This window comes from Narcine bancroftii, chromosome 3 (assembly GCF_036971445.1).
Source record: "Narcine bancroftii isolate sNarBan1 chromosome 3, sNarBan1.hap1, whole genome shotgun sequence".
Classification (NCBI taxonomy): Eukaryota; Metazoa; Chordata; class Chondrichthyes; order Torpediniformes; family Narcinidae; genus Narcine; species Narcine bancroftii.
The window spans coordinates 265606541-265629094 of NC_091471.1; the positions used below are offsets into that span (position 1 = coordinate 265606541).

The following is a 22554-nucleotide window of genomic DNA, read 5'->3' on the forward strand; positions in this document are numbered from 1 at the left end:
TACTGTGGATTCTTCTTGGCATCCACACCAAGTTAATGGGTCCGCACATCTCCACCCTTTGCCAACTTGACAGGGCTAAAATGATTTTCCAGGTTACAAACTTTGAATGGTTTAATTGTTCAGTTTCAGAGAAAATGATTTCTATCCAGCACATCAACCACTGTGTTGATGTTCAAGAAATTTTCTTTTAAAAATTATTGTAGAAGTGGTCAACAAATGCGGAACTCGGAAAGCACAGTGACTTCATTCACTAACCATGGCTTGGATTCTGCAAATTCTCTTTCTTGGTCAGTTGCAAGAAAGGTTAGGTAATTTCTACATTTCCTTGTTATAGGAAGGAATTTCATCCCATCAGGTTTATTCCAGCTCTCAGGGCTATTAATTTCCCCAATAAATTTCCTGTCTCCTATTCTTCCCACAATTCCCCATTTACCTCACAAAAGTTTTTTTAAATTACTCACCCTACACACAATTACAATTTAATGTTCCATTAACCTACCAAACCATCCATCTTTGGGATATTGAAGGAAACTAGATCTCTCACATAAACGCAAAGGCTAACTAGAATGCACCTCTAGAATTCGAAGCATTTCAAAGTGGAGGTGGATAAAATAATTGACTGATCAAGGAAAAGAGAGGCTTGGAGAAATGGCACTAAAGAGCTTCAAGGGAAGTATAGATCAGACACGATCATATTAAATATTGGTATAGTCTTGAAGGGCCTAATGGGTGAATCTGGCACTTACTTCCTTATATGCTTGTGTGTTCTAACTTATCTACTCAAGAGGTTTCTCCCCCAATAGAGAGGAGCTGAAACACTTGCAGATCAGCCAATAAAGGTCACCCTGATTTGAGGGCGGGGATGGGGGGGGGGGTTGGGTGTTGGGGAAGGAGAGGGGCTTCTTAGACAAAATTTTTTGTAACTTGATATTCCATAGTATTTCATTAAACTGTGTCACCTGTGCATGCATCAAGAAAGGAGAAATGAAAATAATTTAATCACCCCCCCACCCCCTTCAAGTTCCAAGATAGTGAGTTTTATTATGCATCTTAAATGTTTGAAATTTGAGATTTCAATAAGGGTAAATTTCCATTACCCGAATGGTCAAGGCACAGGTATTGTATGTTACAAAGTAGAGCAAGGCCCTGATAAACCAGCACACTTTTGAGATTTTGGTGCTGACAAACTTGCAGATTTTCCAGATGAATATATTTTATTTTAATTGTACTTCAATGCTTTTTTAATTCAAGTCTGAAAATATGGCACAGTGAACTTGATAAGGTGAGTATCAGAGTCCCAATAAGTGGATGCTGGGAACTGCCATCATATCCTGGTGAATAAGTTGCTGAACTATTGGGATTTCTGAGTGGTTCAAGGATAAAATGCACTGCCTGCCATGGAACTGGATCACACACATGATTCCAGGTCAAGCCGCTCTTGTGAAAAGCTGGGTGTTAGCAGTGGGGCACAGCAGCTGCATTTACAATGCATGGAGACCATATTGTTTGTGAGAGCTGTGCAGAGGTCAGCAGGGCCCCTTTCTGTCATAAGATCCAGCATCTTTGAGACTGGGTGGGGGATGAGCTCACACAAAAGAAAAAATGTTTCCCTTACAGAAATACCGAGCATTCGATTACTGAGTAGAACTGGGTGAAGTATAATTAATAGATTGGATCCAGAACTGATTATTTTGCCACTGACAAACTACATCATAATCATTACTATAAGAAATACAGGTATACTCTGCTTTACGAAACTAGTGTATGTGGAATTTTTCGTAAGACGTAATGGCATAAAGTGAAGCGATTACCATTGATTTGGAAGGGAAAAGAGTTTCGAGAGTTCCCAGACCCAAAAAAATAACGCTAACATTTATTTAAAAAGCAGGAATATGATAAATACGCAGCCTACAAAGTAGAAATAATGTATGTACCGTGTAGGTAGGCTGAGTCTTCGGAGGTTGGGTGGTGCACGATACAGGAGACTGGGATGTAAGAGAGAGGAAGAGTGTCATCTATTGACATCTAATCGTTGTCTGAATTTAAACCTTCTTCTGTGTCTGCCTGTCTTGATGTTGAAGGTTGAGGTTCGTTGCCTGACGTAAAAGGCTTGAAATAGGCTTGACTGCTTAGCCCCAGGATGCATGCATCCACAGCCTCACACATTTTTTCGTAAAAAAAAACCCTTTCATAAAAGTAATCCCACACCTTTCTTTGTAAGAGTGAATTGCATAAAACCAGTATTCAAAAGTCGAGTGTTCCTATGAAACCTTTTATCACCTCTGGGTGCATGGGCAGCCTCTATAATGGCTCACTGCTTTTGCCTTTTTCCATAAAAGCAAAAATCCTTTTTTGTTAGCGAAAACAGGTATAAATGTAGGTCTTTCGTACAAGCGAAGTGGCATAAGTAAGCTTTCACAAACCTGTACTTATTCTACTTTGGACAACTTGTTTATGGACAGATGGAGTAAGTAAGTCACTTGGTACTTGGCCAAGAGGAGACTTAGATTCAGCAACTCTCCTACCAAAGTCAACTAGTCTACCTACATTGTGAGGTCAGTACACAGTTAGTCAAAGATATTTGGGAGTTTGTCCATGTATCTGCGTGGGTTTTCACGGGAGCTCCGGTTTCCTCCCACCATTCGAAACCTTCTGGGTGTTGTAGGTAATTTGAGTGTAAATAGTGTGGCATGGACTTGTTTGTCAAAATGGCCTGTTGCTGTGCTGCATGTCTAAATTTTTTTTTAATTAGATCCACTTATTCAAAGTGAAAAACCACTTAAGTGTTCAGAGTAACCAATTATATCACGTACTCGCAGTTAGGAAGATTATACTTTTAAATTAATAAAATTAACAAATTGCCAGACCTGAATTTACAGTTAAATTGAGTAAAGCTTCATATCCTGGGAAGAATCTTGCAAGATTTACCTTGAAGTTTTAAGAAGATGAATGTGCTGTTATTCACTTCACAATGCTAGGAGGATGTATGACAATGACCTTCAATCATACAGGGGATGGAAGGACAGAAACCATGCACAGGTAGATTGGGTTAGTTTGAATCGGCATCAAGGTGACCACAAACATCATGGGCCAAAGAGCCTGTTCCCATCCTGTACGTTCTATATTCCAACTTTCTCCTAAAATCACATCACTTCGGATAAAAACAGCAGGTACATGGAAACACCATCACATCACACCCAGAATCCCAAAATTCTTTTGTTTGTGGTATTGGGAGAGGGTTTTCACCACCCTGATTGCATGGTTCAGTGTGATTATTCAACATCATCTTTGCAAGAGCAACAAAGGGTGGCCAACAAGTTTCCTAATGACTTGTAATGCCTGGTTCCCTAGAATAAATGTAAAGAAAAACCTCTCTTTGTTGGGACAATGGGGATCTGAAATTCCAGTCCACTTTCCGAATTGATTGATACTTTCTATTCAAGATACGGAGGTCAAGGTCAGAGGGGGCACATGAAGAATGGATGCTTGTGCCAGGTTCTGACAGGACTGTGACTCATGTCCCAAACACAAATAGCAATTCTCAGAAGAAACAAAAACCGAAGGGGTTATATGGAAGCTTTGCCAAACCAGTCTGCGGCATTCTGGGGCGATTTAGACAAAAACAAAATTGGGCAACTGTTGAAAGCTTGTGCTGCATGGATAAAAAAAATGAAAGCACAGGAATGAATCCAAACGAGAGCAGAAAGAGCAATTTTTGCCACTCATAATCGTCACTATGGAACTTGCACTTTTAAAAAACATTTAAATTTAGACATGCAGCATGGTAACAGGCCATTTCGGCCCACAAGTCCGTGCCGGCCAATTTATACACAATTAACTTATACCCCTGGTACATTTTCAACGGTGGCAGGAAACCGGAGCCCCCAGGGAAAACCCACGCAGACATAGGGAGAACATACAAACTCCTTACAGACAGTGCGGGGTTTTAACCCTATCCCAATCACTGACACTGTAAAGGGATTGCGCTAACCATGCCGCCCCAAGAGGAAGAATACGTGCATCTTTCTCAAGGCACAGGTTTTTTTTTTTAAAGTTTCAATACTTCACCCTACATGATAACCCTGTTACTGCACTATAACCCTGATAGATATCAGTAACCTCTGGGGATGGGAAAGAGATGTGTGCCACAATTCAATGAGCCATTTAAAAAGTGGCCATAAGGGAAATGATTGAAATCCTTTGACCTATACTTTGTTCTATTCCTGTACTTTGAGTAAATTCAACAAAAACAAAATTAATTTGAAATCCTGCCTCCACATCACCCACTGATTTTATCAGTTAAGAGACTGGATCTATTTCAGATGGTTATTTCCCCTCGTTTAAAAAAAATGTCTGAGGCAAGATTCTGCTTTTAAAATAATAATAAAATTAGACTTTAGAAACCAAATGTGAATGATACAGCTGGTAGCTGAAGGCGGCTTGGGTTTTTAAAGAGTCTGTGGGTTTTAAAAAGTAGAGAAGGGACGAGGAATTAAGAATGAACTAGAACAAAACAATGCAGCACAGGTACAGGCTCTTTAGCCTCGGTCTGTGCTGACCATGACGCTAATTTTAACTAAAAACCCATATACCCATCATATTTTTCGCTGCATTCCCCGTCTGACGTGTTTCTTGGTGCGCCAGCAGTAACCTCGCACTCAATGTCACCAAAACCGAAGAAGCCATTGTTGACTTCAGGAAGTGAAAACCAGAGGTGTACGATCCACAGATCATTAGGGGATCAGAGGGTGAGCAAATTTAAATTCTTGGGAGTCACCATCTCGGAGAATCTTTCCTGGACCCAACACTCTAATGGCATTGTGAAGAAAACAGGTCAGTGCCTCTGATTCCTCAGGAGTTTGCGGAGGTTTGGTATGACGTCAGAAACCCTGGAAAACTTCTACAGAGGCGTGGTGGAAAGTGTGCTGAATGACTGAATCATGGTCTGGTATGGGGCCACCAATACCCCCGCGCGAAAAGCCTTGCAAAATGTAATGGAAAACAGCCCAGGACATCACAGGTAAAACCCTCCCCACCATTTAGAAAATCTATGGGGAACACCTCCATCGGAGAGCAGCAGTAATCATGAAGGATCCACACCACCCAGCACACGCACTGTTCTCGCTGCTGCCATCAAGAAAGAGGTCTTGATGCCATAGGACTCACACCACCAGGTTCAAGAACAGCTGCTACCCCTCCACAACAAACTTAATCAGGAACTCATTTAAGGTCACTTTCTTACTTGTGCAATTTATTGGGTTTTTTTCCTCCCTCTCTGTATTTCAGTTTGTTTACATTTCTTTACTTGTTTACATGTGTACAATTTTTTTTGCACTATCAATAAGTGGCCATTCTGCCTGGCCCACAGGAAAAAGAATCTCATGTATATAATCTGAAATCTAAATGTCTCTCAAACATTTCTATCATTTTTCCGCCACCATTCTGGCAGCATCTGAAAGAAAACCTGTGGCATGTGTCTGTCTGGTCCACTCTTCATGCAGGATGAGTCACACTCTGCCTGCTGCTCAGACTGGAGCTCCTGCCTTTGTTCCATTGGCTGAACCTTCTTCCCTCCCCAATTCCTCAGAGCAACCTTGACTCTTTGCTCTCCCCTCTCATCAGTTATTGCTTTTGTTTCAGAAATTTTATCCTTTCACAGCTGTGAGAGTTATTTAGAAAGTTTCCAGAATTTGTGGGCAATTCTGACAAACATTTGTGCTGAGACAGATCAGGAACTAAACATGGCCTTTGGTACAGGCACAAAAGAATCTGTTCCTCTACCTCAAATCCCTTCATTGTTTGCCCTGTCCACTCCTGAATCCCCCCCCCAAAAAAAAAACTGGGACTCAGATTCAACTACCATAGTTTGTACGCTGTTTCACCCTCCAATGACAATTGCACGCATCAATGAAGATGGCTCTGACTACAATGACACACGATTTTCCTTTCAGATGCATCAGGTTGTACTCCTTATCCCTTTGAAGTAACTTTGTTCAGAACAGCATCTTTGACATCAAGTCCAATGGTCCTTATTAGACACACTTCATATTTTATGGGAAAAGACATTCTCCACATAGGCAGCATGCCCTCTCACCAAAATATTCACAAAGTAGCGAGACTTTGCTAGGCTAGTGGTAGGTGCTCCCAGTCACATCCTTGGAACCCAACTTCCATCTCTGTACCACTTCAAGACAAGTACATAGGAGCTGAGTCTTTCATCCATTTACTTATGCAATGTAAATAAAGCCATGCAGGTCTGGAAGGACCTGCTACGGCTTTATCACATCACGTCATGAACTACACACCAGGCTGGAACCCAGTGAAGAAATCAAACGCTCAGACTGTTTGATCATAGAAGGAAAATTGGTGGCATGCTGATAGAATATGGCTTACACAATGCTACTGTATCCATCCAAATTCTATATACAAATTTCAATTTTTTTAAAAAAAAGATAGGCTATTGCATTGCAAGTCTGCATTCTAGACACTACTGCTGGGGGGAAACTACAACTCCACATCTACTCTGTCAAGCCCTGCAAGAAAAATAAAATTGTGGGATTGACAGACAAACAGGATATATATGGAGAAACTATACTTGAAATACTATGTTCCAAACACAGAAATGCTGGAGGAACTCAGCTGGTCTTGCAGTGTCCATAGGAAGTAGATATATTACAGGTGTTTCAGGCCCAGAGTCCTTTCATAAGGTGTGAATGAAAAAAAAACAGGCATCTACATTAAAAGCTGGGGAAAGAATGGGAGGAGGAGGAGTCCAGACCAACAGACAAAAGGTGTCAATTAGATGATAAAGAGGAAAGGTAAGGATTGATTTTGGCTCCATGAAAGCAGACAGAGAGCTACTGGAAAGGAGACAGGAAGAAAGACGGGAAGAAGATAGGTGGGGAGAGAACACAACTTCTCTGGTTTCCGTTAGAAATCCCACCCTTCTAGTGGTAGAGTATTAGGCTGAGTAAAGCCTGCCACATTGACCACCGCCAGTGGGCTGATATCGCCTCAAACCGTGCATCTTGGCACCTCACAGTTCAGCGGGCAGCAACCTCCTTTAAAGAAGACCGCAGAGCACACCTCACTGACAAAAGGCAAAGGAGGAAAAACCCAACACCCAACCCCAACCAACCAATTTTCCCCTGCAACCGTGTCTGCCTGTCCCGCATCGGACTTGTCAGCCACAAACGAGCCTGCAGCTGACGTGGACATTTACCCCCTCCATAAATCTTCGTCCACGAAGCCAAGCCAAAGAAGCTTAAGCCTAGGGGCCCAAAAGCAAAAAAAAATGGTTTAATTGAGTGAACATGTGAGTACTTCGGTTGATATTTCAGTACCTTTGCACATATTTTTTCCACATCTGAAAATATTACAAATAGTTCCAAACATACAAACATTTAGAAGTAATGGATTTAGGATATTGTGACTGCGTTTACCATGATGACGTTATTACATTGCAAGTTTGCATTAACATTCGGGTACACTGGTTAAAGACAGGGAGCGAAGCCTTTAGGAACATGAATGTCAGTATTGTGAGATCTATAAAATTTGACAGTGAACAGAAACGTTACTTTAGCAAGTCTATGTTTTACTGCTCCCTTAGAAATGGCAAGAAAATCAGGAGAAACTGGCTGTGCTCGTCTTCAAGCACAGGTAAGGCATTCTGTTTCAACTGCAGACTGTTTTCAAGTGAAATTTACACAATACCAGTCAGAACGAGATTACATGAAAGCACTTCTGGGAAGGGTTGTTGCTACAATTACATTTCTTGCTTATGCATGTAGTTCATTTTGCATAGTGCAATGATACAAGTTACTTAACACAAGTTAACATCACTTTATTCTATTCAACGAAGGGTAGCTTTACTAAAACTCAGCCTAGGGACCGGGGTGGTTGTTAATCCACCATTACACTCTCCATCTTCCCCCAGTCAGTCTCTCTCTCTCTCCCCCCTTTCACAGAGCCAAAAATCAATCCTTCCCTTTTTTTCTTCCAATTGACACCTTTTGTCTGTTGGTCTGGACTCCTCCCCTCCCCCCTTTTTTCCTCCCAGCCTTTAATTCAGACAGCTATTTTCACTCATACCTTGAGGAATGGTTTCAGGCCAGAAACATTGGCAATATACCTTTATACCTCAGGTGTTCACTGCGAGACCAACTGAGTTCACCCAGAATTTCTGCGTTTTTAATTACAATCTGCAGACCTTTGTGCTCCTCTCTCTTGGAGTATCGTGTACACAACAAGCAGGATGCAGTGGAAATTGAGAAAGCAGAAGAGCTTCATCAGAACGTTGCCTGGAATGAGGGCTATAGTTACATTGGCGGATTTTTATAAAGGTTTATAAATATGGCTTAGATAGAATAGTCAGAGTATTTTTCCAGGGGAGTCGAGAATTGGAGAGCACAAGTGGGAGGGGAGAAACATAGAAAATAGGTGAAGGAGCAATCCATTTGGCCCTTCAAGCCTACACCACCATTCAGTATGATCATGGCTGATCGGTACCCGGTTCCTGCTTTCTCCCCATACCCCCTCATCCTTGGCCACAAGGGCCAAATCTAACCTAATTCAAAGGGGATCTGAGGGGCATTTTTCCTCTTCATAGAGCATGGTGAATATCAGATGATTATCCCCAAAAGTGGCAGCAGAGGAAAATACAATTAAAATGTTTAAAAGGGTACAGACTTGGATCGGAAAGGCATGGAGGGTTATTGGCCTGATGCAGGCAAATGGGATCAATGCCTTATGGTTGGCATGGACAAGGTGGGTCAAAGGGACCTTAACTCTATGCTGCATAGTAGTGGGATTTTGAGAGCTGAGACAGTAGAACTGGGGGGGGGGGGTGGGTAGAGAGGAAGAGGTTCCAGAACAAGGGGATCAGCCATTTCTGATTGAGATGTGAATATTCTTTTAAAAATTAGAATTTCAAATTATTGGAAAACTACGGATGCAAAGTCACTGAATAGACTCAAAGCTTGATTGAGAGATTTTTGGCCACTATATTAAAAAAAAATGTAGTAATTGGAGTGAAACTATTAATGGACATCAGTCACAATACTGAAGAGAGAACAAATTCAAGTCAGTCGCACAGTTTCCTCCTGCCTCTACATATTTCACTTTAAGGAAGGAGCCTCACTGTGGATGCTGACCAGCTATTAATCTTCACCAGGATCACAGAAGAATGGAGGCAGATACTTCACTCTTAATGCCACATTATTGAGTATTTTGAATGGTTAATTTGACTGGTCAATTCATCAAGTAAAATCTGGATGGGAATTAACATAACAGAAGCCAGTAAGAGAGCACTGTTCAGAATGCAGTAGGAGATAAATTCAACATGTGGGTGCCAGGGCTGCATACTGAAGTAACCCTGGGCAAAGAGTGTAACTGCAGATCAAGTCTCAATGGTAGCAAGCCAATGTAAACAGTGTGTTGCTGATATAAAAGTTTAGAAGTCAGAGTTTGTGGTCTTGTTTCTAGTTTCTAAACTGTCAACCACTCTGGATTGTACCAATTTCCTGGAGGCTGTTGCAAACAACAAGAACATTAAAACTGTGTTCACATTTAGTTTATTGGTTAGATTTTTTTTTTAATTTAAATGTCAGGAATCAAGTGAACAATATTGATGGTGGGGTCCACCACAAAACTAGATGCACTTGAAGTTCAGGGAATTCTAATGGGAAAGCACCTCCATTACATGGCTGGATCATTCAAGTTTCATTTCCTTCACATTTCTTAAATTAATTATAAACCCTTGTCACTGCTGGGATCTGCAAGTTATTTCCGGTTTTTAAAAATGATACCAATGTATTGCATCAATTTATAAAAGGAGAAGTTGCCTTAACATATTCATTACAGATGCAATAACACAGGTCAAAGCTAATAAAGAATAAGCAAAACAACAAGATTCACCTCCAGAAGGATAGAGTTGTGTATGTATGTGTATATTTATACTGTATATACACACGTGTGTATATTTATACTCATATGTATATACACATATACAGTGAAACCTTGATTTAATGCGAATCCAGATATAATGCAATGAGCTATCGGACCCTTTTTTGCTCTTTCTAAAATTAATTTTTTTTTCAAAATGGAACGCACTGTTAGAAAGTGAAAAACATTTTCCATGAAAGATAAGCATCCCCACTTGATGCAATCAAGAATAAAAGCTAAACTCAAGCTGCACGAGATTTCAGCATACCTGAATCAACACTTCATGGCTGGAAATCTCAGGAAAATGAGTTATATGCGCACCACTTTGAAAAGTTGAGGAAGAGGCAGGACTAGATGCCAAACGCATGAAGACCACCCAAAGATATCAGCCTCAATGACTCTCTGTAAGAGTGGTTCATTCAAGTGCGCTCAGAAGGCCTTCCAATTTCTGGGTCTATTCAAGCTGAAAAGTTTGACAAGCTGATCAACGGAGAAACCTCACAGTTCAAAGCTAGCAGATGACTAGACCGTTTTAAATGCCATCATGAGATTTCTCAAGCATTACTGTCTGAAGAAATTTGCTCAAATGACAGTGTTGCGGCCAGCGAATACCCGGCAGAATTAAAAACTCTTAGAAGAAGGTGGCGACGTCGAAGAACAAGTGTACAATTGTGACAAAACAGGCCTCTGCTACAAGATGATCCCAGACCGCACACTGTTTAGCAGAGATGACACCCATTCTTTTCTTTTTTCTTTCTTTCTTTCTTTGGCTTTGCTTCGCAGACGAAGATTTATGGAGGGGTAAAATGTCCACGTCAGTTGCAGGCTCGTTTGTGACTGACAAGTCCGATGCGGGACAGGCAGACACGGTTGCAGTGGTTGCAGGGGAAAATTGGTTGGTTGGGGTTGGGTGTTGGGTTTTTCCTCCTTTGTCTTTTGTCAGTGAGGTGGGCTCTGCGGTATTCTTCAAAGGAGTTGCTGCCCGCCAAACTGTGAGGTGCCAAGATGCACGGTTGGAGGCGATATCAGCCCACTGGCAGGCACCAAGAGATTTCTTTAGGCAGTCCCTGTACCTCTTCTTTGGTGCACCTCTGTCACGGTGGCCAGTGAAGAGCTCGCCATATAACGCGATCTTGGGAAGGCGATGGTCCTCCATTCTGGAGACGTGACCTACCCAGCGCAGTTGGATCTTCAGCAGCATGGATTCGATGCTGTCGGCCTCTGCCATCTCGAGTACTTCGATGTTAGGGATGAAGTCACTCCAATGAATGTTGAGGATGGAGCGGAGACAACGCTAGTGGAAGCGTTCTAGGAACCGTAGGTGATGCCGGTAGAGGACCCATGATTCGGAGCCGAACAGGAGCGTGGGTATGACAACGGCTCTGTATACACTAATCTTTGTGAGGTTTTTCAGTTGGTTGTTTTTCCAGGCTCTTTTGTGTAGTCTTCCAAAGGCGCTATTTGCCTTGGCGAGTCTGTTGTCTATCTCGTTATCGATCCTTGCATCTGATGAAATGGTGCAGCAGAGATAGGTAAACTGGTTGACCGTTTTGAGTTCTGTGTGCCCGATGGAGATGTGGGGGGGGCTGGTAGTCATGGTGGGGAGCTGGCTGATGGAGGACCTACGTTTTCTTCAGGCTGACTTCCAGGCCAAACATTTTGCCAGCTTCCGCAAAACAGGATGTCAAGCGCTGAAGAGCTGGCTCTGAATGGGCAACTAAAGCTGCATCGTCTGCAAAGAGTAGTTCACGGACAAGTTGCTCTTGTGTCTTGGTGTGAGCTTGCAGGCGCCTCAGATTGAAGAGACTGCCATCCGTGCGGTACCGGATGTAGACAGCGTCTTCATTGTTGAGGTCTTTCATGGCTTGGTTTAGCATCATGCTGAAGAAGATTGAAAAGAGGGTTGGTGCGAGAACGCAGCCTTGCTTCACACCATTGTTAATGGAGAAGGGTTCAGAGAGCTCATTGCTGTATCTGACTACATCACCTTTGTTGACCTATCCAAAGCCTTCGACACCGTGAGCAGGAAAGGGTTTTGGCAAATACTAGAGCGCCTCGGATGCCCCCCAAAGTTCCTCAACATGGATGACACCCATACACACAAGTTAAAACCGCTCAAGATAGGCAAATTTCGCTCGCCCTGTTGTTTCCACCATGTAACATGAAGACGTTACCATTTGAATACATGCATACCGGCAATGCTCGGATGGCCAGTGTCACCAATGAGGATTGGTTTTACAAAACATTTGTCCCTGCTACCCGCACTCATTTGTGTAAGCAAAACCTAGAATTCAAAGCTCTTCTTTTCCTTGACAACTGTCCCACCCACCTGCCAGCTGCTAATCCATTAAGCTGCAATGGAAAAAAAAAATCCAAGTTTCTAACCTTCCAAAGAACACAACATCTAAGATCCAGCCCCTGGATCAGGGGATCATATCTCCATTCAAGCAAAATTACAGGCGTGAATTAATTTGTAGAATTGTGGACAAATCAACAATGCTGGAAAACTATCCGAAAAGCATGAACATTAAAGAAGTTTGCCACTTAGGTGAGAAGGCTGGACAGATTCTGCTCCTCGTGTGTGGGAAAAATACTGGGAGAAGAGTCTGGGTCCAGCCTTTTCATCCTACCAATCCGCCAAGGAAGATGACGACAATGAGCAAGAATTCTACAGCTTCACAGATGAAAAATGTGTGAAGTGGAGAGGCTGTTTGAAATTAACAAAGAGGATTTACACCAGTGGTTCTCTGCTGCTGACGAATGCCCAACATCTGTGCATCTGACGGACTGGACTCCAAGATCCTTCGGAAATGTTACTATGGCACCAATTCCTGAACCACAGTACAATGATAATGAGGAGACTCCAACCCCACCCCCAAAAGTGTCTGAAGCCATGGAGCACCGCGAGGATAGCCTACGATGGCTGGAGACCCAGGATGTGGACCACATAAACGTCCTCCAGCTCAGAAGCATTTTAGATTTCGCTCGCAGCCGGCGACCTGCTGTGTTCATGCAGCGAATACAGGTGTTGTACATGGATTCTTGATTTTTTTTGAAAAAGTTGTTTTTTTGCAAACCCGGATTTATCACGACATCACTTTTATCATGATGTGATTTTTTTTTGGACTCAACTATCACATTGTAACAGGGTTCCCCACACACCCACCCCCACCCAGTCTCTTACTCTAACAGAAAAAACGGGGACCCTCCATCACATGAAATAGTTCAGGCAAATAGCATAGCTGATGATCAAATCCAAAGTTTCCTGTTGCCTGCCATTACTACAGATTGTGACCTCCTGCACGGTTACAGGAGACTCAACCCAAGCTTAAGGAACATCATCTCGTCTTTCATCTATCTGTACACACTCCAGACTTCTGGACTCAACACTGAATCGACAACTTCACAGAACTTGATTTTTATCTGCAAAAGTTGTCCATTGGAGATAAACATTCCAGATCACAGCATCCTCATTTCTTGTTTCCATTGGTGATATTTGCTCAGCCAGTGTTTTCCGCCCTCTTAGCATGATGGACATGTCTTCCTGCTCTGCACTTTGCAACTTTTATGTCCTTTTGTCCATGTTATCACTCTCTAACTGCTCCAAATCACTTGTTGACTAGATAGCCTTATTCAGTTCTTCCCCTCTCTCCCCGCCCCCCCCCCACCCCACCCCACAGTTTCGCCAAATCAGAGACATCCCCCTTCCCCATCTCCCTGCAATTTTACATTCCTTTTGCCTCTTTCCTAGTTCTGATGAGGGCTCTTCTACTTTAAACTTTAGCTCGGTTTTACTTTCCATAGATGCAGCCTGACAGTTGTTGACAGTATATTTTCAGAATCAATTGTCCCACTCAAGACAAAACTATCCAATGGTTCAGATCCAAAGGCCAGTTCCTCAGGAGGTGGGACCAAGAATCATCAAGGATAGGAGCTTTTCCCCATTCCTGAACTTGCATGCAAAACAAGTCCACCCAAATTCCATGGAAAGGAAATCTGCGAAAATCCTGAAATTGTTTGATGCAGGCATCATATCTGAAGCAAGAGCTTCCAGCCCAAGCATCTACATACAGGAGCCTGCAGATGCTAGAATCAGAAGCCAAACAATCGGCTGGAGGAACTCAGAGGGTCGAGCAGCAACAGTGGGGGAAAGACAGTGGTTGACATTGCAGGCCGGATTGCCACATCAAGAATTCTGCCTGAGGGGAGTCACGTGATGGAGTAGTGGCCGGACGGTGAACTCCAGCCCTCTCCAGAAAAGTCGGGAAAAACAAGAGAAAATACAAAGGCACAGAAATACAAGTTAAAGAAAAGTGAGTATAAAGGTGGAAAGAAGATGGAGACAAAAGGAGAAAAATCAAAATCAACGGAAAGAAGAGAGGAAGAGAAGACAACGGAGGAAAAAGGTGAAGGCCTTACCTGTCCGAAGAGGCCCGCTGTGGAGAGAGGAGCCCACTACCTCAGGTCGGTAGAAAAGGAACTACAACAATGGCTCACAGAGCCGAGTAAAAGTGCGCAACCGCGCATGCGCGACTCCTTGCGCATGCGCGATGCGCATGAAAAAAAACACACCGAGGGGAGGGGGGACCAGCTGGGGAGTCGATCTCCACAGCCGGCAACGACAGCTGCAGAACACCTGCAGCAAGAAGAGACCACAGAAAACAATGGAAACAAGAAAGAAGAGGAGGAAAGGGCAGCAAAGAAACAACAGATGGCCAACCCAGAGGAAGAAGAAGAGTACAGTGAAATAGATAAAGGGAAAGGCAAGGTAAAGGAGGTACTTGCTCTTGTTGGAGTCATTTAAAGAATGGCAAACACAGGAATTCAATGATTTAAGAAGAAGAATAAACACAGAAAAGAAAATAAATAAAATGGATATGACCTTAACAGAAATGGGGAAAAAAATGGACAAGATGGAAGAGCGGGCAATAGCAGCAGAAATGGAGGTAGAAGACTTAAAAAAGAAATTGGAGGAATCTAATAAAAAAACTAAAGAGACACAAGAATTACTAGCCCAAAAAATAGATATAATGGAAAATTATAACAGAAGAAATAACAAAGATAGTGGGCCTTAAGGAAGATGAAGAAGGCAAGAATATGAGGGAGTTTATAAAAGAATGGATCCCTAAGGCCCTAGGATGTCCAGAACTACAGCAAGAAATGGAAATAGAAAGGTCACATAGAGCATTGGCCCCTAAACCACAACCACAACAAAAACCAAGATCTATTGTAGTAAAATTCCTAAGATATACTACAAGAGAAAAGGTACTGGAGAAGACAATGGAAAAAGTAAGAGAGGGCAACAAACCACTAGAGTATAAAGGGCAAAAAATCTTCATTTATCCAGATATAAGCTTTGAACTCCTAAAGAAGAGAAAAGAGTTCAATACAGCAAAAGCGATTTTATGGAAGAAAGGATATAAATTTACACTGAAGCATCCTGCGGTATTGAAAATATTTATTCCAGGACAACAAAACAGACTATTCTCGGATCCAGAAGAAGCACGAAAATTTGCAGAACAATTACAAAAATAGACTGAGGGATGAAGACGGGTAAGGAGGGTAAAAATGACCACGATTGATATGTATGCGGGTAAAGAGGTATAAGAGTGAATAGAGACAATGGGCATATGTGAAAGTATCTGTAATTAGAGGAAAACATAGAGAGTATAGACAAGAATTAATAAGGGCAGGTAATGGAATAGAGAGAATAAGGAGGGAATTAAAAGAGAGACCTTTGTGACATATAAAAAGCGAAATCTTTTCTGGGGGGGCTGGGTGGGGGAAAAGAGCGGTCACTGCAAAATCAGTTGACGCTTGCGAGTGGATTCGCAAATCCAAATGGAGAGGGGAGATGTGGTTGTCCGACAAGGGATAAAGGGCAACTCAGGAGGGGAAGGGGAGATTGGGGATAAAGAAGATAGAAATAGGAGAATAAGGAAAATGTTGGATGTTGTAGGAATGTTGTCTGGTAAAGAGTTGAAAATAAGAAAACAGAAATGGAAAAGGAGAAAAGGTAATGATGGAAAAACGGAAAGAGAAGATAAACAAAATATAAAATGGCTACGCTGAACTATATGACTCTAAATATTAATGGAATACATAACCAAATTAAAAGGAAGAAACTACTAAATTTACTGAAAAAGGAAAAAATAGATATAGCATTTGTCCAAGAAACACACTTAACTGAATTGGAGCACAAGAAATTAAAGAGAGATTGGGTAGGACATGTAACAGCAGCATCGTATAATTCAAAAGCAAGAGGAGTGGCTATATTAATTAGCAAAAATGTGCCATTTAAAATAGAAGAGGAAATAATAGATCCAGCAGGGAGATATGTTATGATAAAATGTCAGATATATTCAGAGCTTTGGAATCTACTTAATATATATTCACCTAACGAAGAAGATCAAAAGTTTATGCAAGATATCTTTTTGAAGGTAGCTAATACGCAAGGGAACATACTAATAGGAGGGGATTTCAATCTGAATTTGGATCCAAATATGGATAAAACGGGGAAAAAAATTAACAGGAAGAACAAAGTAACCAAATTTATAATTAAATCAATGCAAGAAATGAAACTTGTGGACATATGGAGGAAACAAAACCCAAAAGAAAAGGAATACTCATACTACTCGACTAGACATAAAACGTACTCAAGGATAGACCTATTCCTGTTATCAGCCCACATTCAAGGGAGAGTTAGGAAAACGGAATATAAAGCTAGACTATTATCGGACCACTCACCCCTGTTATTGGCAATAGAGCTAGAGGACATCCCTCCAAGAATGTATAGATGGAGATTAAACCCCATGCTACTTAAAAGACAGGATTTTAGAGAATTTATTGAAAAACAACTAAAAATGTACTTTGAAGTAAATACGGAATCAGTGGAAGATAAGTTTATACTATGGGACGCAATGAAAGCATTCATTAGAGGGCAAATAATAAGTTATGCAACCAAGATGAAGAAGGACTATAATCAGGAAACAGAGCAGTTGGAAAGGGAAATAATAAACATAGAAAAAAAATTAGCAATAAAGGAAGATACAACCAAAAGAAGAGAATTGGCGGATAAAAAAATAAAATATGAAACATTACAAACATATAAGGTGGAGAAGAATATAATGAAGACAAAACAGAAATATTATGAACTAGGTGAAAAAACACACAAAATCTTAGCATGGCAGCTTAAGACAGAGCAAACTAAGAAAATGGTATTGGCAACAAGGAAAAAAGACAAACAAATTACATATAATCCAAAAGAAATTAAGGAAAACTTCAGAGAATTCTATGAACAATTATACCGAACCGAAAACGAAGGGAAAGAAGGGAAAATAGATGAATTTTTGACTAAATTTGAACTACCAAAACTACAAATAGAGGAACAAAATAAATTAACAGAACCATTTGGAACAGTAGAAATACAAGAGATAATAAAAAATTTACCAAATAATAAGACAACAGGAGAGGATGGACTCCCAATAGAATTCTACAAAACATTTAAAGACCTAATAATACCGCCCCTCCTGGATGTAATCAACCAGATTGATGAGACACAAAACTTACCAGATTCATGTAAAACAGCAATAATTACAGTGATACTAAAACAAGGGAAAGATCCACTCTCACCAGCGTCATATAGACCAATATCTCTGCTAAACACAGATTATAAGATAATAGCTAAACTATTAGCGAACAGATTAGCAGAACAGGTACCGAAAATGGTAAATTTAGACCAAACTGGATTTATCAAAAAAAGACGAACAACAGACAATATTTGTAAATTTATTAACTTAATTCATGCAGTAGAAGGAAATAAAGCACCGGCAGTAGCAGTTGCTTTAGACGCAGAGAAGGCCTTCGACAGAGTAGAATGGAATTACTTGTTCAAAGTAATGAAAAAATTCAGTTTACCGGAGAAGTTTATTAATTGGATTAAAGCATTATATGAGGGACCGTTAGCGAAAGTGACAGTAAATGGACATGTATCAAAGCAATTTAACTTAAAGCAGGTCAACGCGGCAGGGATGCCCACTATCACCATTATTGTTTGCGCTAGCTATAGAACCACTAGCAGAATCGATAAGAAGAGATAATAATATAAAAGGAATAAAAATAAAAGACAGGGAATATAAAATCAGTCTGTTTGCGGATGATGTGATAGTGTACTTAACAGAACCAGAACTATCAATAAAAGAACTATATAAGAAATTGAAGGAATATGGAGAAGTGTCGGGATACAAGATAAACGTAAATAAAAGTGAAGCAATGCCTATGAATAACGCGGATTTCTCAAAATTTAAGGAGGAATCCCCATTCAGATGGCAAATGCAGGCAATAAGATACCTAGGTGTGCAAATAAACAAAAATCTAGGCCAATTATATAAACTCAAGTACAATCCACTAATGAAAAAATTACAGGACGATTTAGAGCATTGGAAAGAGCTACCACTAACACTGATAGGAAGGATAAACTGTATTAAAATGAACATTTTTCCAAGGATACTATACTTATTTCAGGCATTGCCAATACAACTGACAGAAAAATTCTTCAAAGAGTTAAAGAAAATAATAAGGAGATTTTTATGGAGAGGGGGGAAACCGAGGATAGCACTAGATAAATTAACAGAATGGTATAAACAAGGAGGCTTACAATTGCCAAACTTCAAAAATTATTATAGAGCCGCACAATTAAGGTACCTATCAGATTTTTATCAAACAAGGGAAAAACCAGACTGGACGAGACTAGAATTAGATAAAATCGGGGAAAAGATACCTGAACACATATTATATAAATGGGACGAAAAATTGGTACAACATAGAACTTCTCCAGTATTACACCATCTCCTCAATATATGGAAGAAGATTCATGTAGAAAGAAATAAAATAAATTACCAAATACCAAAACTAATATTGACGCAAAACAAGCTACTCCCTTTTACAATAGACAACCTTGCCTTTAGAAAATGGGAAAAAAAAGGGATTAAAAGAATAGAAAATTGTTTTTCAGGAAGTAGATTCTTATCCTTTGAACAAATGAGAGATAAGTACAATATAACTGGAGATACAGCGCTGGCATATTACCAACTGAGATCCTACTTGAAAGATAAATTAGGAAGCAACTTGAGTTTACCAGAGGGAAGTAACCTTGAATATGTGATTACAGATACAATGTTAATCAAAAGATTTATAAAAAATATGTATATTAAACTGCAAGAAAAGGAGAATGAGGAAACAAATGGTAAAACTAAACAAAAATGGGAACAAGATTTAAATATAAAGATAAAAAAGGAAACATGGGAGAAGTTATGCTCTGGAACGATGAGAAATACAATAAATACGAGGCTGCGTATGATACAATATAATTGGTTACACAGACTATACATTACACCGCAAAAGTTAAATAAATGGGACCCAACAGTATCTGATAGATGTTTTCGATGTAAAAAAGAAAGGGGAACAACAATTCATGCAATCTGGACATGTGAGAGAGTAGAAAAATTTTGGGATGATCTCAATCAGATATTAAATAAAATAACAGAAAACAATATACCAAAGAATCCAGAGATCTTTCTCCTAAGTAACATAAAAAATAAAGAATTTGGAATTGACTTGGAAGATGCACAAAAAAGATTTGTCAAGATAGCCCTAGCCGTAGCAAAAAAATGTATTATGTCAACCTGGAAATTGGAAGATAATTTGAAAATACAACAATGGTATATAGAAATGAATAAATGTATTCCATTAGAAAAAATAACATATAGTTTAAGAAATAATATTGAAATATTCAAACAAGTATGGGAGCCTTACATTAAATACAATACCGAAAACCTACCGGGGACAAACATTACCTAAGTTGATGGAAGGAGAAGGAAAGAAAAGAATGGACTCTGTAGAATTTCTGGTGTATTTTTGTTGAATGACAACATTGTCTAACTGAATTAATGCAACCTAGATTGTATACCTAAAATGGATGAGAGGGGGGGGGGGGTGGGGGGGGTGGCTTGGGAGGAGGGAGGGGGGAGGGAGAAAAAGTCACTGTAAATGTGTGGAAAAGAAAAAGTGTATATCATGGCTATTGTGATTTATGGTGTGAAAAATAAAAAATCTAAAAAAAAAATTCTGCCTGCAACATTGACAATTCTTTTTCAATATTTTTATTAACATTGAAATTTCACATCAAAAAATACAGAGAACACATACAAGGATACATGTTAAAAGCCAAAAGGATACATTACACTTAAATCATAACATTTCATCCAATGCACCCCACATTCTAATCAAACAGATTATATTGTATTGATATTTTATTGCTGCTCCATCTCCATCCTCAACATTCATTGGAGCGACTTCATCCCTAACATCGAAGTACTCAAGATGGCAGAGGCTGACAGCATCGAATCCACGCTGTTGAAGATCCAACTGCGCTGGGTAGGTCACGTCTCCAAAATGGAGGACCATCGCCTTCCCAAGATCGTGTTATATGGCGAGCTCTCCACTGGCCATCGTGTCAGAGGTGCACCAAAGAAGAGGTACAAGGACTGCCTAAAGAAATCTCTTGGTGCCTGCCACATTGACCACCGCCAGTGGGCTGATATCGCCTCAAACCGTGCATCTTGGCGCCTCACAGTTCGGCAGGCAGCAACCTCCTTTGAAGAAGACCGCAGAGCCCACCTCACTGACAAAAGACAAAGGAGGAAAAACCCAACACCCAACCCCAACCAACAAATTTTCCCCTGCAACCGTGTCTGCCTGTCCCGCATCAGACTTGTCAGCCACAAATGAGCCTACAGCTGACGTGGACATTTACTCCTCCATCAATCTTCGTCCGCGAAGCCAAGCCAAAGAAGATTTTATTATTAATAAAAGCAAAATCTAAACCCACAACCAAGAAAGAAGCTGTTTGAGCAAAAAAAAACAGAATTCTTATCAGTGATAAATTACCTAATTAGTCAACAGTCCTACCTTCATAACAAACCAAAAATTATAAACGGGTCCGCAGTGTTTGAAATTTTAATATAATCTTCTCCAAATGTAAACATGAAGTCACATAGCCATTGAGCACAATTAGGCGGGCTAAAGCTGACAATTCAACAATTATTTTTCTCCCCGAGTTTTTCCATTGCTTTCATTCGTGCTTGGATTATTTGCACCTCCTCCTAAAGCAACGAAAACAAACTTGCAGCTTTTGACTTACATCTTCCTGTTCCAAGAGCGAGACACTGTGTGTGCTGCCTGCCCCTTGTTATGTCCCTCTCTGCCATTGCCTGGGCAGTTCACTATGACCACATTTCTGCCAGGACAGGATACCAAAACAATTTTAACCAGGACCCCTTCCTGACACAGAGACCTGCCCCATCCTACTAATCTCTCCGGATAAATTGCTGTTACACTGTTTGCACATGCTGCCATTTGGTATATTATCATGGACTTTCCCTGTTCTGGGTGAGAGTTTTTGGAGAGGAGGAAAAATTCCAGAGTACCTGGGTCTTCTTCAGGCAGTGGGTGAACTCCAAATTAAATTTTGTCAGAGGTTTTGGGTTAAACTCATTGTACATTCCACAAGTTCTTGGCTGAAGCCAGGTCAGGAAGAAAGAGAAGAAAAAAATCTGCTGTCAGGACATGTACAGCAGGCACAGTGGAACGTTTCAGATGCTATCGCCTTTATGAGTTAGGAAACATAGTCACCATTTTGAGCCCTGCTACCACTTGTGTGCAGGAGTCCAAGAATAATCGGATAATCTGGTTGATGTTCAGAGGACACTTGCCCAGCATTAACCCAGTCAAGATATTTCCCACTTGTTCTGCAAGGAAAGCTACAGCATTACTAACACCAGAACTACTGCTGGAAACAACTGGGATTAGAATGAGACACAAGCAGGCAGAACTGTTTTTCACCCATTGCAGAATGCATTCAAAACAATGCACATTCATCTCCATTGTTTTTCCAGCAGTAAACTCCTCTCATGTCATCTCAAAGGCCTTTTAAAAATAAACAGCATTAGCGCACATTAGTGCCTTCATCATGCCACTGCTCACAGCAATGAGGATATGAATTCCCACAATACCACCAGCTTTCTTCCAGCTGCTGGGGGAAATATTGGCAAGAAACAAGTTGGAAGGGAACAGACAAGGAACTGACCTAGATCTCAGACAAACAGTGTACAAGAACCATCTTGTCAGGGAAGTGTCAATAAAAGAATGCGAGGCCTATACCAATAACAGCACCCTGGGACCCTGAAATGCAGCCTGGTAACCTTTTCAGATGCAAAGAAAAAAGCTACAATCAATCAAAAACAGGTCCCCCACTTTGCAAATAGAGCTTTTCTTGACTGCCACAGTGAAGTAGAGCAGCAAAGTATCAGCAGAGATAGCTCACAAAGATGTCCAGAGCAGCTTTCTGAAAGAGGGCAATTCCAAATTCCACAGATATGCACAGCAATTCCTGCACTTTATTAGAAAAAAAAACTGCTAGCAACCAACTGCTGTGAGGGAACTCCTTTATCAGTTGTAAAAACACAATGATGGAAAAACTCAGCAGGTCAAAGAGTGTACGTAGCAAAGATAAAGGTACATAACCAACATTTTCAGCTTGAACCCTTCATCAAG

General features: G+C 40.7%; 1 protein-coding gene across 1 annotated transcript in view; it reads right to left on the reverse strand.

The window, feature by feature from the left end:
• cnn2 (calponin 2) overlaps nt 1–22554 on the reverse strand; it is a 43141-nt gene that overhangs the window by 16534 nt on the left and 4053 nt on the right. The gene's annotated exons all lie outside the window — the stretch shown is intronic.